A 15,389-nucleotide genomic window follows, 5' to 3' on the forward strand; every position below is an offset into this window, starting at 1 on the left:
ATTGTTAACAGAATTTCAGAAGGTGATGAGGTGGTACAGGAGTGAGATGCCTTGCATTCAATGTCAGTAAGATTAAGGGATTGATAGTGGAGTTCAGGAAGGGGGAGTTGAGGGAACACACACCAGTCCTCATCGAAGGAGCAGCAGTGGAAAGGGTGAGCATTTTCAAGCTCCTGGGAGTCAACATCTCTGAGGACCTACCTGGGCCCAACATATTGATGCAATTACAAAGAAGGCACAACAGTGACTATATTTCATAAGGAGTTTGAGGATATTTTGTATGTTACCAAAGACTCTAGATCATTTCTACAGATGTACCATGGGGAGCATTCTAACTGGTTGCCTCATATCTAGCATGGAGGGGCCACTGCAGAGGATCAGAAAAATCTGCCGAAAGCTGTAAACTGCTCCAGCTCCATCGTGGGCACTAGCCTCCCCATCGAGGACACCTTCAGAAGGAGATGCCTCAAGAGGGTGACACCTGTCATCAAGGGCCCCCGTCACCCAGGACACGTCCTCTTCCCTTTGCTACAGGAGCCCGTGAACACCCGCTCAGCATCATCTTCCCTCCCCCATTAGTTTTCTGACAATGGACCCATGAACACCACCTCACTGTTTTATCCTACTTACATAATTTAATGTTTTATATTTCTTATTGTAATTTATAGATTTCATTATTATGTATTGCAATGTGCTGCTGCCTCAAAACAAAGATTTACCGTGACATACGCCAGTGATATTAAACCTGATTCTGAAGACAGATTAATTATTTTTCTTTGACATTCAACAGCAGTACCAAACCTTCATTATTTACATGAGCACGTAAACAGCCAGGATCCAGTGGCTTCAGTGCAGATCAGTAGCCAGGCAGCCTGCTGCAGGTGGTTTACTTTTTGACATCTCAATGCCCTTTCAGCACGGTATAAGTATACAGTTTAGTGCAAGATTCTCTACTTGCCCAGCTAAGTAAAACTCCAACAACACAGCAGGTCAACACCAAGCAAGGCAAATTGGAAATCTGATTGGAAACCCATCTGCATGGTGCTTTCCACACCTCCAGCACCTTCATGGAAGACCATGCTGGGTCTAATTCCTGGAAGCATCTTCACCAGACAGCGACTCAAGAAGATAAAACACCAACATCTTCTCGAAGGCATTCAGGAATGCATCTGGTAAATGAATAATAAGAAAAAACATCATGATTAGCGTTGCAAATAACACTTGATTGAGTGTAAAATAGCTTGAGATGTCTTTGATGTAACAAAAGGTAATGCCAAAAACCAAAGCTTCTGGAGTTGGTAAATTTCCCTTTTATTCATAGATGATAGGTCCCCTTCAAATTTTGTTGCACATTCATTTACCCATATTTTGAGTATCACCTTTCACCATGGAGATCTTCACATCCCTGTGGGGAAACCATAAAACTAAGACGTTGGAATCTGTAGGAACAATAAATGTTTGTTGCCAAAGACAGGTATGTGTGACCAACTAACACACGCAAAATGCTGGAGGAACTCAGCAGGCCAGGCAGCATCTAAGGAAAGAAGTACAATCTACGTTTCGGGCCACGACTCTTTGGCAGGATTGGAGAAAAAAAGATGAGGAGTAGATTTGAAAGATGGGGGAGGGGAGAGAGAAACACCAGGTGATTGGTGAAACCAGGAGGGGATGGGATGAAGTAAAGAGTTAGGAAGTTGATTGGTGAAAGAGATAAAGGACTGGAGAAGGGGGAGTCCAACAAGAGAGAACAGAAGGCCATGGAAGAAAGAAAAGGAGGGAGGAGCACCAGAGGGAGTCAATGGGTGAGCAAGGAGATCATGTGAGAGAAGGAAAGGAGATGGGGCATGGTGAAGTAGAGGGTGGGGAGAGGGTGCCATTACCAGAAGTTCAAGAAATCAATGTTCATGCCATCAGTTTGGAGGCCACTCAGACAGAATATAAGGTGTTGTTCCTCCAACCTGAGTGTGGCCTCACTTGACAGTAGAGGAGGCCATGGATTGACATACCAGAATGGGAATGGGAAATAGAATTAAAATGGGTGGCCACTAGTTTTGGCAGACAGAGCATAGGTGCTCAGCGAAGCAGTCTCCCAAACACTGATATACAGGAAGCCACACCGGGAACACCAGACACAGTATATGACCCCAAAAGACTCAAAGGTGAAGTGTCGCCTCACCTGGAAGGACTGTTTGGGGCCCTGAATGGTAGTGAGGGAGGAGGTGTAGGGGAATTTGTTCCACTTGCAAGGATAAGTGCCGGGAGGGAGATCAGTGGGGAGGGATGAATGGACAAGGGAGTTGCATAGGGAGCGATCCCTGTGGAAAGCAGAAAGTGGGGGGTGGTGGGGGGGAGGGAAAGATGTGCTTGGTGGTGGGATTCTGTTGGAGATGGCAGAAGTTCCGGAGAATTATGTGCTGGGGGCGGAGGCTGGTGAGGTGACAGGTGAGGACAAGAGGACCCCTATCCCTGGTAGGGTGGCGGGAGGATGGGGTAAGAGCAAACGTGTGTGAAATGGAAGTGATGCAGTTGAGAGCAGAGTTGATGGTGGAGGAGGGGAAGCCCCTTTCTTTAAAAAAGGACATCTCCTTCATTCCAGAATGAAAAGCCTCATCCTGAGAGCAAATACGGTGAAGGCAGAAGAATTGAGAGAAGGGGACAGTGTTGTTACAAGCAAGTGGGTGGGAAGAGGTATAGTCTAGGTCAGGGGCCCCCAAGCTTTTTTGCACTGCGGACTAGTTTAATATTGACAATATTCTTGCGGACCGGCTGACTGGGATGGGGACCGGGGGGGAGGTGTGGTGGGTAGGGTTGCCAACAGACAAGAGTAGCAGTCAAATTCGGGACACTTGTGTTTACCCTGAGAAAGACTACCATGACCAGGAAGCCTTGCACGGGCACCAATGCGCATGCGTGTACCTGCCGATTTTTCTCTACAAATTGTTTTCGGCGATTGTGTTCTGTGGGGTGGTGTTAATCATGACGGGAATATAGGTGATAAGTGGCTAATACATTCAATTTCGTTTCTAAAAGGGTTTATCTAACGAATTTAATATTAAACACACAGCGCATATTTTCCTCGCATGAATATAGCGATAAGGCAATTACCGGGGAGGACAGGGGAGCTTGAAGTAAGTATTGAACGAACTTCTAGTAGAAGTGCTAGAGGCAGGTTCGACATTATCATTTAAAGAAAAATTGGATAGGTGTATGGACAGGAAAGGAATGGAGGGTTGTGGGCTGAGTGCAGGTCGGTGGGACTAGGTGAGAGTAGCGTTTGGCACGGACTAGAAGGGCAGAGATGGCCTATTTCCGTGCTGTAATTGTTATATGGTTATATAAGTCAATAGCATCATAACATTTTAAGTAACGTTTGGATATTAAACACACAGCACATATTTTCTCCATATGAACATATAAAATCATTGCAACACACCAATATCGCTGAATCAGTGGGAGCCCTGGACTTGTTTCCCTGCAACAAGACAGTCCTTTCGAGGGGTGATGGGAGACAGCGATACTCAAAGGGGGTTCCTTATGTCCAGTCTATTCCGCAATTTAGTTTTCGTTGTTCTCATTGCAGAGATATGTTGGAAATGGAAGCAACGTTTTCGGTGCTTTCGTGGCTGTCTCAGGATATTCAGCCTTGACTTTGATCCGGAATGCCAGCAGAGATGTTATGTCAAACATACTTTTCAGCCCGCCGTCATTTGCAAGCTCGAGGAGTTGATCTCCTTCCCGCGCTGACATGGATAACGCGTGGGTAATGACCGCGCGTGCGTTCAAGCTCAACAGTGGGCGTGACAGGGAATGAGAAAAGGTGCAGCTGACTCATCGCCAAATCACATCGTTTCTTCGTGGCCCGGCAGCACATGCTTTGCGGCCCGGTGGTTGGGGACCGCTGGTCTAGGTAAAGTCCATGGGTTTATAATGGACATCAGTAGGTAAGCTGTCTCCAGAGATAGAGACAGTGAGATCAAAAAAGCGGAGGGAGGAGTCAGAACTGGACCTGGCAAATGGAGTCAATGAGCTCAGCCTGGTACAGGAAGCAGCACCAACGCAGTCATCAATGTAGCGTAGGAAAAGTGGGGGACAGTCACAAAAGAGGACAACCTGTAGAAAGTGTTTACTTGTATCCTAGTCCTGTCTGTGTCTTGCACTTAGGTCCATTCCCAGCCGCCTCCTTATGACAACAAAGCTGTGCTGAACATGTCCCTATGTTAGAACTACTGAGGCTTTACCCATAGCCCTCTATTTTTCGAAGCTCCATGTACCAATCCAAAAGCCTCTTAAAAGACTCTATCGTTTCTGCCTCTACAGCCGCCAGTAGTCCATTCCACGCACTCACCACTCTCTGCGTAAAAAAAACTTACCACTGACATCTCCTCTGTACCTGCTTCCAAGCACCTTAAAACTATGCCCTCTTGTGCTAGCCATTTCAGCCCTGGGAAAAAGCCTCTGACTATCCACACAATCAATGCCTACCAGTATCTTGTACATCTCTATCAGGTCACCTCTCATCCTCTGTTGCTCCAAGGAGAAAAGACCGAGTTCACTCAACCTATTCTCATAAGACATGCTCCCCAATCTAGGTAACATCCTTGTAAATCTCCTCTTCACCCTTTCTATAGTTTCTACATTCCTCTCGTAGTGAGGTGACGAGAACTGAGCACAGTACTCCAAGTGGGGTCTGACCAGGGTCCTATATAGCTGTAACGTTACCTCTCGGCTCTTAAACTCAATCCCACAATTGATGAAGGCTAATGGACTGTATGCCTTCTTAACCACAGAGTCAACCTGCGCAGCAGCTTTGAGTGTCCTATGGACTCGAATCCCAAGATCCCTTTGATCCTCCACACTGCCAAGAGTCTTACCATTAATACTATATTCTGCCATCATATTTGACCTACCAAAATGAACCACTTCACACATATCTGGGTTGAACTCTATCTGCAACTTCTCAGCCCAGTTTTGCATCCTATCAATGTCCCACTGTAACCTCTGATAGCCCTTCACACAATCCACAACACCCCCAACCTTTGCATCATCAGGAAATTTACTAACCCATCCCTCCACTTCCTCATCCAGGTCATTTATAAAAATCACAAAGAGTAGAGTTTCCCAGAACAGATTCCTGAGGCACACCACTGGTCACCGGCCTCCACGCAGAATATGACCCGTCTACAACCACTCTTTGCCTTCTGTGGGGAAGCCAGTTCTGGATCCACAAAGCAATGTCCCCTTGGATCCCATGCCTCCTTACTTTCTCAATAATCCTTGCATGGGGAACCTTATCAAATGCCTTGCTAAAATCCATATACACTACATCTACGACTCTACCTTCATCAATATGTCTAGTTACATGCTCAAAAAATTCAATCAGTCTTGTAAGGCATGACCTGCCTTTGATGAAGCCATGCTGACTATTCCTAATAACATTATGCCTCTCCAAATGTTCATAAATCCTGCCTCTCAGGATCTTCTCCATCAGCTTACCAACCACTGAAGTAAGACTCACTGGTCTGTAATTTCCTGGGCTATCTCTACTCCCTTTCTTGAATAAGGGAACAACATCCACAACCCTCCAATCCTCCAGAACCTCTCCCGTCCCCATTGATGATGCAAAGATCACTGCCAGAGGCTCAGCAATCTCCTCCCTTGCTTCCCACAGTAGCCTGGGGTACATCCCGTCTGGTCCTGGTGATTTATCCAACTTGAAGCTTTCCAAAAGCTCCAGCACATCCTCTTCCTTAATATCTACATGCTCAAACTTTTCAGTCTGCTGCAAGTCATCCCTATCATTGCCAGGATCCTTTTCTGTAGTGAATACTGAAGCAAGGTATTCATTAAGTACCTCTGCCATCTCCTCTGGTTCCATACACCCTTATCCACTGTCACACCTGATTTGTCCTGTTCTCTCACGTCCTATCTTCTTGCTCTTGATAGGCAGGGGAGAAGAGGAGGGGTAGGATGGAACCAGAATGGAGAATGGGAAAAGAGAGAAGGGGAAGGAGGCAGAAATTAAAGGGAATCAGAGGAATGGATGTTTATGCATCTGGCTACCTAGAGAGATTATGGGACGTTGCACCTCCAACCTGAGAGTGACCTCACTGTGGCAGTAGAGGAGGCCACGGACCGACATGTTGGGTTGGGAATGGGGATTGGAATTAAAGTGGTTGGCCAGTGGAAAATCCTGCTTGTTGTGGATGGAGCCACAGTGTTCCTCTTATAGCAGCTGGTTGATACTTTTACAAATGTTTAGCACTGGTAAAAGAGTAAACAATGGGTCTTCCTTTCAGCTGTTTCAACTGAACAAGCATAGCCTTATCAAATTTAAAAGTAGTATTTCGTATCGCGGAAGTTTGTCAAAAGACTCAGCTCGGCCATGTGGGCAATACATAATTAGTCAATGCAGGGAGTGGTGTATTTCTGATTTGTACATTATCAGCTACTTACTTCACTTTCAAAAAGGCTATGTCAACGTCTGTTGAGGTGATGTTTTTGCCATCAATGATTTTGCAGTCTTTGCACAGCTTGGCCCAGTTTTTTTCGGTCATTTCATTGCCGGTGGCTTTGGAGTCTCCACAGGCCACAAACTTCTTGAATGACTCATGTAGCATTTGCATGTTCACTGTGCCTCCCTCAGCCATCTTCCTGATGAATACAGAAAGAAATGAAGTCGTCTACTGCAGAGCCTACTGCCGGAAATGCACAAGGCCACTGTCAGACCCCTCCCGTATCTAATGCAGAGGCCACTCAGTGTGTGCTGGTGGTCTTCTGCTGCTGCAGCCCATCCACTTCCAGGTCCAATGTGTTGTGCGTTCAGAGATGCTCCTCTGCACACCACTGTTGGAACGTGTGGTTATTTGGGTTATAGACACCTTCCTGTCAGCTTGAACCAGCCTGACCTCTCTCATTCGCATGATGTTTTCACCCACAGAACTGACACAGTTTGGATGTTTTTAAACCGTAGAGGCTGTTTCACACGAAAATCCCAAAAGTTCAGTAGTTTCTGAGATACTCAAGCTACCCCATTTGGCACCAATGGTCAAAGTCACTTAAATCACATTTCTTCCCCATTCTGACATATGGCCTGTAGAACAACTGAACCTCTTGACCATGCTTGTATACTTCTATGCAATAAGTTGCTGCCACATGATTGTCTGATTAGATATTTGCATTAATGAGCAGCTGTAGAGGAGTATCTGATGAAGTGGCTACTGAGTGTAAAAACCTTATTTCACCGCCTTTCCAGTGAAAAGCTGAATTTATTCAAGATCCACAGAGAGTGTGAACAGCTTGCTGTTCGTTTGTCAGCAGAGAAGCATAGGGAAGCATAGGTCCAGCACCTGGCCACATGGTGTGCCGACAACACCCAGAAGACCAAGGAGATCATTGTGGACTTCAGGCATGCTAGGAGCCACACTCATGTCCCCAGCTACATCAACAGAGCTGTAATGGAGTGTGTAGCAAGCTTCAAATTCCTTGGTGTCCACATTTCTGAGGATCTCACCTGGTCCCGGAACTCCTCCATCTTGATCGAAAAGGCGCAACAGCCCCTTTATTTCCTGTGGAACATCAAGACAGCTCACCTCTGTCCCAGGATACTGACAGACTTTGACCGCTGTACCATTGAGAGCATACTCACAAACTGCATCTCAGCTTGCTATGGCAATTGTCCCGTATCGGACCGCAAAGCACTCCAGCGTGTGGTGAAAACTGCCCAGCGGATTATCGCCACCCAATTGCCCACCATTGAGAACATCTACCATAAACGCTGCCTGGGCAGGGGGAAAAGCATTATCAAGGGTGCATCTCACTCTAACCATGGACTTCTTACTCTCCTCCCGTCCGGTAGGTGCTACAGGAGCCTCCGCTCCTGCACCAGCAGACACAGGAAGAGCTTCTTCCCTGAGGCTGTGACTCTGCTGAATCTCTCATCACAGAGCTAAGCAGCTTTGCACCCATATTGTATTGTCTCAGTACTTTTATATTTGTGTGCTGTAGCACTTACTTTTTATTCGCAGTTATTTTGTAAATAACACTATTCTTTGCATTTCTGGTTAGATGCTAACTGCATTTCATTGGCTTTGTATCTGTACTCAGCACAATGACAATGAAGTTGAATCCAATCTAATCTAATCAGCTCAGCAGAAATGGAGAGAGGGTCAGACCCGGAGGACAGCACTGAAGAGAAGATTTCACCAGAACCCCAGCGGGGCAGTGGAAGTCAGTCCTTGAGACTAGCAGGACAATAAGGGTTGGATTAGGAGATCACCAAGTCATTGATCGTTGCACTGGAAATAAACTGTACCTTCATTATTTTGACCTTTTACCAACTGAAAGCTATTGAGGATAACCTAATAAATGTGTTCTGGGAGGAAAAGAACTACAGCTTTTCTAAACAGAATGGATTCTAAACTGATGCAAGTTCAAACGTGATGGGGAGAGTAGATCTGAGCCTACTCCTCATTTTACTGAGACTCTGATTTAATTTACTGGATGAAACTAGATGTGATTCATGTTTGAACATATTTATTGCTCTGCTCAATGACAGACAGTTCTCTAAGTGCAATCACTTCCTGGAAATTACTTATCCCTCTGAACTGGTAACTTCTTTTCCATTGACACAAGAGTGTAATGCCGTACAGTGTCAGTGACCTGGGTTCATCGCTGCCGCTGTCTGCAAGGAGTTTGTACCTTCTCCCCATGACCGTGTGGCTTTCCTTGGCGTGCTCCAGTTAACTCCCACATACTAAAGATGTACCGGTTAGTAGCTTAGTCAGTCACGTGGTTGTAATTGGGCAGTGCAGGCTCACTGCGAAGGAAAGGGGCCTGCTGCCGTGCCCTTCTCTAAGTAAACAAAAATATTTCAAAATAAGTAAGGCTGCAGGGTCCTCAGTCTGGGCTGTAACTGTGTCTACTCTTAACATCTGTTTCTAACACGTGCACTACTTCTCCCTACAAACTGTTGCTGGATCTCCAGAGTACAGCTAGCATTCTTCATTATTACTTCCACATCAACATGGCTGAAGTAGCAGATTGGCTGGCATATATTTAACAACAGGACTCCCTAAGCTAACACGTGTAACATAAGGACAGGACGTTCAGAAAGCATTGGCCATTTTATCTGCATTTAGCTTCCCTCCAAGTATCATTTGCTTTCTGATGTACCAAGTATGTACATCTCATAAGTGTGTACAGCACCCAGCATCAACTGCATGGTCACTGCTGCCAACAACATTACTTGGCATCAACTGCATGGTCACTGCTGCCAATGATATCACCTGGCATCAGCTGCATGCCGACTGCTGCCAATGTCTGTCCTGGTTTAAGAAGCAATGAATACACAGCACAGGAAACAGCCCCTTGGCCCACCAAGGCTACACCAACCACCAAGCACCTGCTCTCACCCCTTTTTATTTCGTCACATTCCCATCAACTTGCTGCAGCTTCCACCACTCACTCACACCCCAGGGGCAATTTGCAGCTGCCCATTAACCTGCTAACCTGCCTTCTCCATGGATTGTCACCTTGTGGTGGTGGAGAAGATTGTGTGGTCCTGTGATCCCGAGAGCAATGCCATCTGGAGCTGTGCTCCTGGTAGGGTCACCCATGGCGGTAAGGTCGAGGGTGAGGTCCCTGACAAAGAACAATCCAACCAAGACCTCAATGGTGGAACAGGCAGACGAAGTTACTTCGAACTCAACGGCTGTGAAGGCGGATGAAGGCTGCAACAAATCCATCAGCTCCAATCGTCGTGGTTTCCAAGCCATTGGAATCAGTTGGCTGATTTGTGAAGTATCGTGTGCTTCTTGGAGTGCAACATCAAGTACACGTTAAACAAATACACACACAGGCATCTTCACTCTGTGGGCCACTTCTTCAGAATGAAGACCATCATCCTCGACCTCGAGGGATAGCCACGATGACGGCTAACCTGCATGTGTTTGGGGAGCAGGAGGACATACTTGTGGTCACGGAGTGACTGTGTGAACTTCACAATTGAAACCACTTCTTATAATGCTGTTGATACTGTCAGTACACAGTGGTATTGGTGTATTTATGCGCACTTTACATCATATCTCTACTTTAACCAGTTTCTTATATAATTCTTCATTCTAATCATTGTTGAATGTTGGTTTTTGTTGCTTGTCATGCCAACACGCCACAGCAAATCCCTAACACATGTGAATGTGAAAGAGGAACAAGACTTGGTCCTTGATCCTAGAGGTCAGGTCTGAAGCAGACCAGTGTCATCCCTCCCACCTGAGCTGCTGATCCTCTCCCCTTATCCACTCACAACATGAGCCATCAGTAGGGAGAAGCCTGCACCACCACAGGGTGGAAAGGAATGTTTAACACCAGTCGGTGGGAGAAGATTTGGGCAGAATGGGTCACTGGTGTGGGAGGCATCCATCCGGATTTTGCTTCCTGCACTCTGTCCTGGCAGTCCTTAACAGCCGTGCACTAGAGGTGAAACTCTACCTCCGTGTAGTTGTTGCAGGATCATAAATAGCAGTTGACCGACGTGCTCTGCTAGATCAGACAGTCTGCTGTAAATCCTCTCGGCACAGATTAATCACAGGTTCTCAGAAACGATGGGCTTTCTGGAGCCAGCAGCATTAGCCTAGGTACATTCAGAGGGAAATCAGAGAAGATTGAGGAAGAATTGAATAGGGGAGGCAGATATGGTAACTGGAAAAAAGTCTCAAAGTGGATTGTTGGATGGAGTGTCTTGATCCCAGCTAATTCTCTCTGAGAGGTTCAGATCCATTTCATTTACCTGCATCTAAAAACTCCAGCAAGTCCAACACTTCTTCCTTTGCTACTGGTGATGTGGTTCAAAAATAAATAATGAGGAAAAGTTACCCAAAAAAAAAACAAATCAATTTCCCAGGCTGCAGATATCCCTCTCCCCCTTTTTCTTGCCCTCCTTCCCTCCCCCCCTCCCTTGCCCTCCCTCCCTCTCTCTCTCTTGCCCTCCCTCCCTCCCCCTCTCTCTCGACCTCTCTCCCTCTCCCCCTCTCTTGCCCTCCCTCCTCCCTCTCTCTCACCCTCCCTCCCCCCTCGCCTTCCCTCCCTCTCCCCTCTCTCTCACCCTCCCTCCCTCTCTCTCTCACCCTCCCTCTCCCCCTCTCTCTCGCCCTCCCTCCCTCCTCTCTCGACCTCTCTCCCTCCCTCGCCCTCCCTCCCTCTCCCCCTCTCTCTCACCCTCCCTCCCTCTCTCTCTCACCCTCCCTCCCTCTCTCCCTCACCCTTCTCACCCTCCCTCCCCCTCTCTCTCTCGCCCTTCCTCCCTCTCCCCTCTCTCTTGCCCTCCCTCCTTCTCCCTCTCTCTCTCACCCTCCCTCCCTCCCCTCTCTCTGTCACCCTCCCTCCCAACCCTCTGTCGCCCTCCCTCCCTCTCCCCCTCTCTCGCCCTCCCTCCCTCCCTCTCTCTCTCTCTCGCCTTCCCTCCCTCTCTCTCTCACCTTCCATCCCTCTCCCTCTCTCTCACCCTCCATATCTCTACCCCTCTGTCTTGCCCTCCCTCCTTCTCCCTCTCTCTCTCGCCCTCCATCCCTCCCTCTCTCATTGCTCAGTATCTGAGCAACGCCAGGAAGGTGCAGAACAGCAGAGGGCTGAGTCTGGTTATGGGGAGAGAGAAACAGTATTAATGCTTCTGTTTCAAACCTTTGTGTCAGAAGTCTCCTGATGAACGATCAATGATCTAAAACATTAACACTGAAAATCCAAGCACGCAACATCAGCCAATTCTCCTTTGTCTGTCCTGCTTGTTATTTCTTTGAAGAATTTCAACCGATTTGTCAGGCAAGATTTTCCCCTGAGGGAACCATGCCGACTACAGCCTGTTTTATCATGTGCCTCCAAGTACCCTGGGACCTCATCCTTAATGATCAACTCCAACATCTTCCCAGCCACTAAGGTCAGACTAAGTAGCCTTTCTTCTGCCTTTCCACCTTCTTGAAGAGTGAAGTGACATTCATAATTTTCCAGTATTCTGTTACCATTCCAGAACCTAATGATTCTTGAAAGATCATTACTAATGCCTCCACAATCTCTGCAGCCACCTCCATCAGAACCCTGGCATGCACACCATCTTGTCCACCTTCAGACCTTTCAGTTTCCCAAGAATCTTCTCTCTAGTTATGGTAACTTCACACACTTCACGACTCCTGACACTTAGAACTTCCACCATACTGCTAGAGTCTTCCATAGTGAAGACTGATGCAAAATACTTATTCAAATCATCTGCCATTTTGTTGTCCCCCATTACTACTTCTCCAGCATCATTTTCCAGTGGTCCGATATCCACTCTCACCTCTCTTTTACACTTCATGTATCTGAAGAAACTTTTGGTATCCTCTTCAATATTATTGGCTAGCTTACTTTCATATTCTACCTTTACCTTCTTAATGACTTTTTAGCTGCCTTCTTTTGGTTTTTAAAAGTTTCCCAGTCCTCTCGCTTCCCACTAATTTTTGCTCTGTTATTTGCCCTCTCTTTGGCTTTTATACTGGCTTTGACTTCTCTTGTTAGCCACAATTGTGTCATCTTCTTCATCTTTGAGATCTATATATCCTCTGCCTTCTGAATTGCTTCCAGAAATTCCAACCATTGCTGCTCAGTCATTATCCCTGCCAGTGTTCTTTTCCAATCAATTTTGGCCAACTCCTCTCTCATGCCTCTGTAATTTACTCCACTGTAATACTGATACATCTGACTTCAGCTTTTCCTCAAATTTCAGGGTGAATTCGATCATATTATGATCACTTTCCCTCAGGGTTCTTTTACCTTAAGCTCTCTAATCAATTCTGGTTCATCGCACAACACCCTATCCAGAATAACTGATTCCCTAATGGGCTTATTCATGAGCTGCTCTGAAAAAGCCCTCTCATAGACTTCCTATAAACTCCCCCTCTTTGAATCCAGCGCCAGCCTGATTTTCCCATCTACCTGCACATTCAGATCCCTCATGTCTATCGTAACATTGCCCTTTTGACATGCATTTTCTCTCTCTCATTGTAACTTGCAGACCGCACCCTTGCCACTGTTTGGGGGTCTGTGTACAACTCCCATCAGGGTCTTTTTACCCTTGCAGTTCCTTAGCTCTATCCACAATGATTCAACACCTTCTGACCCTACGTCACCTCTTTCTAATGATTTGATTTCATTTTTTACAAACAGAGCAATGCCTCCCCCCCACCACCCCCCGCTGTCTTCCTGCTTGTCCTTGGACATTGAGCTCCCGGCTATAATCTTCTTTCAGCCACAATTCAGTGATGCCTACAACGTCATACATGCCAATCTGTTACTGTGCTGCAACTTCATCTACCTTATTCCGTGTACTGCATGCATTCAAATACAACACCTTCAGTCCTGTATTCACCCTTTTCAATTTTGTCTGCCTTTTACATTGCAACTTATCCTGTTGACTGCAATTTTACCCGATCCACAGCCTCTCCTCATTATACATTGCCACTGTTTCTAAGCCCAGCACCTCATCTTCAGCACCACCATCCACATTTCCTACAATACTTCTTGCATTGAAATATATGCAGCTCTGGATACTAGCCGCACCATGCTCAACCTTTTGATTCCTAACTTTGTCTGAGGTATTACCAACATCTGCCTCCACAACCTCTCCACTAACTTCTGGCACTCTGGTTCCCATCCCCCTGCAACTCTAGTTTAAACCCCATTGTGCAGCATTAACAAACAAATAATTCCCGCTAGGATATTATTCCCCCTCCAGTTCAGGTGCAAGTCGTCCCTTCTGTACAGGTCCCACCTCCCCTGGAAGAGAGTCTAATGCTCCAAAAGTTTGATGCCCTCCCTCCTACACCAACTCACGTATTAAACTATATAATCTTCCTAGTTCAGGCCTCACTAGCATATGGCATGGGAAGCAATCCTGAGATCACAACACTTCCATAAGAGGAGCATTCAACTATTCTGCCTGGCATCTCTACTGTCCTATGTTGAAAGATTGGAGCGACTGGGCTTGTATACACTGGAATTTAGAAGGACGAGAAGGGATCTGATTGAAACATATAAGATTATTAAGGGCTTGGACACACTAGAGGCAGGAAACATGTTCCCAATGTTGTGGGAGTCCAGAACCAGAGGCCACAGTTTGAGAATAAGGGGTAGGCCATTTAGAACGGAGTTGAGGAAAAACTTTTTCACCCAGAGAGTCGTGGATCTGTGGAATGCTCTGCTTCAGAAGGCAGTGGAGGCCAATTCTCTGGATGCTTTCAAGGAAGAGTTTGATAGAGCTCTTCATGATAGTGGAGTTAAGGGATATGGGGAGAAGGTAGGAAAGGGGTACTGATAGTGGATGATCAGCCATGATCACAGTGAATGGCGGTGCTGGCTCGAAGGGTCAAATAGCCTACTCCTGCACCTATCGTCTATTGTCTATTGTCCTAAATGAGCAGATATAAGAAGGGAAGGAGAAAAAAAACTTAATCTGGGGTTTTTCTTTTCTTTGCTTTCTCTGACTGAGGCCTCTCTCCTCTGAAGCCTCGAAGAGTTATTACCTTAGTTATCATCAAAAGCAAAATCTGTCATGATTTGGTTGCTGTTTGCGGCTCCTTTTAATATGGTCTAGTTTGTTGTATAACCTGGGGTCCATAGATCCCTTGCTTAATGGTATTGGACCATGGCATGAAAAAAGTTGGGAACCCCTGTTGTATAACAACAGTGATGGGACGTCAAAAACATTCATGCTTAGCGATGTCCTGATTCTGATGCAAACCAGAGGGAAGCAATTTCTTTTCATTGTGTTACACCATCACTTCACTAACTACACACAACACTGGGGTCAAAGGACCGTGACCTGGGGGAACTGGGACACATTTCAGCAAATGTTGGTGGAAGTGTTACAACGCATGAAAAACTGAGACAATGGCACAAATCTTGGAAGGAAGAGATATAAAACGATCAAACTCAGCATAAAATAATCTGAAATAGCAAAAACTCTGAAAACAAATCAATGCTCCTTAATCTTTCATTCTGTACAAGCCCTACCCTATCCGGCTATAGTTAATGTATTAAATAAGGAGGAATCACTGTTCTCACCTTTGAGCTCTTTCGCCGTTGTCTTGAGAATCTCTCCACTAAGTTCTGCTGTTCCCGTTCAGTTACAAAATGTTCCTTTAAAGTGAAGGGATGTTATTTTCTGTTTTTCCTGTAGCCATAGCAACAAGCTGTGTAACATCAAGAGGGCGTGATAAAATAGCACAACACAAAGTGACCAGGTCATTAGTTACAGTTATAGTAGCAACAGCCTTGTTTCGGTAGAATAGTAATTCAAAGGATTACCCTTTCTTAAATGTAGATTTAAGGGACACATATATACAGTATCACTGGGATCTTAACATAAA

At 46.1% G+C, this 15,389-nt stretch overlaps 1 long non-coding RNA gene across 1 annotated transcript; it reads right to left on the reverse strand.

The window, feature by feature from the left end:
- Positions 1–963: 963 nt before the first annotated feature.
- Positions 964–15,133, reverse strand: LOC134356447 (uncharacterized). The gene is made up of 3 exons (XR_010020353.1): positions 15,085–15,133; positions 6,454–6,651; positions 964–1,169 (listed from the first exon to the last, which is right to left on the reverse strand). It is a non-coding gene; the product is annotated as an uncharacterized LOC134356447 (long non-coding RNA).
- Between the last annotated feature and the right edge of the window lie 256 nt (positions 15,134–15,389).

This window comes from Mobula hypostoma, chromosome 14 (genome assembly GCF_963921235.1).
Source record: "Mobula hypostoma chromosome 14, sMobHyp1.1, whole genome shotgun sequence".
Taxonomy (NCBI): Eukaryota; Metazoa; Chordata; class Chondrichthyes; order Myliobatiformes; family Myliobatidae; genus Mobula; species Mobula hypostoma.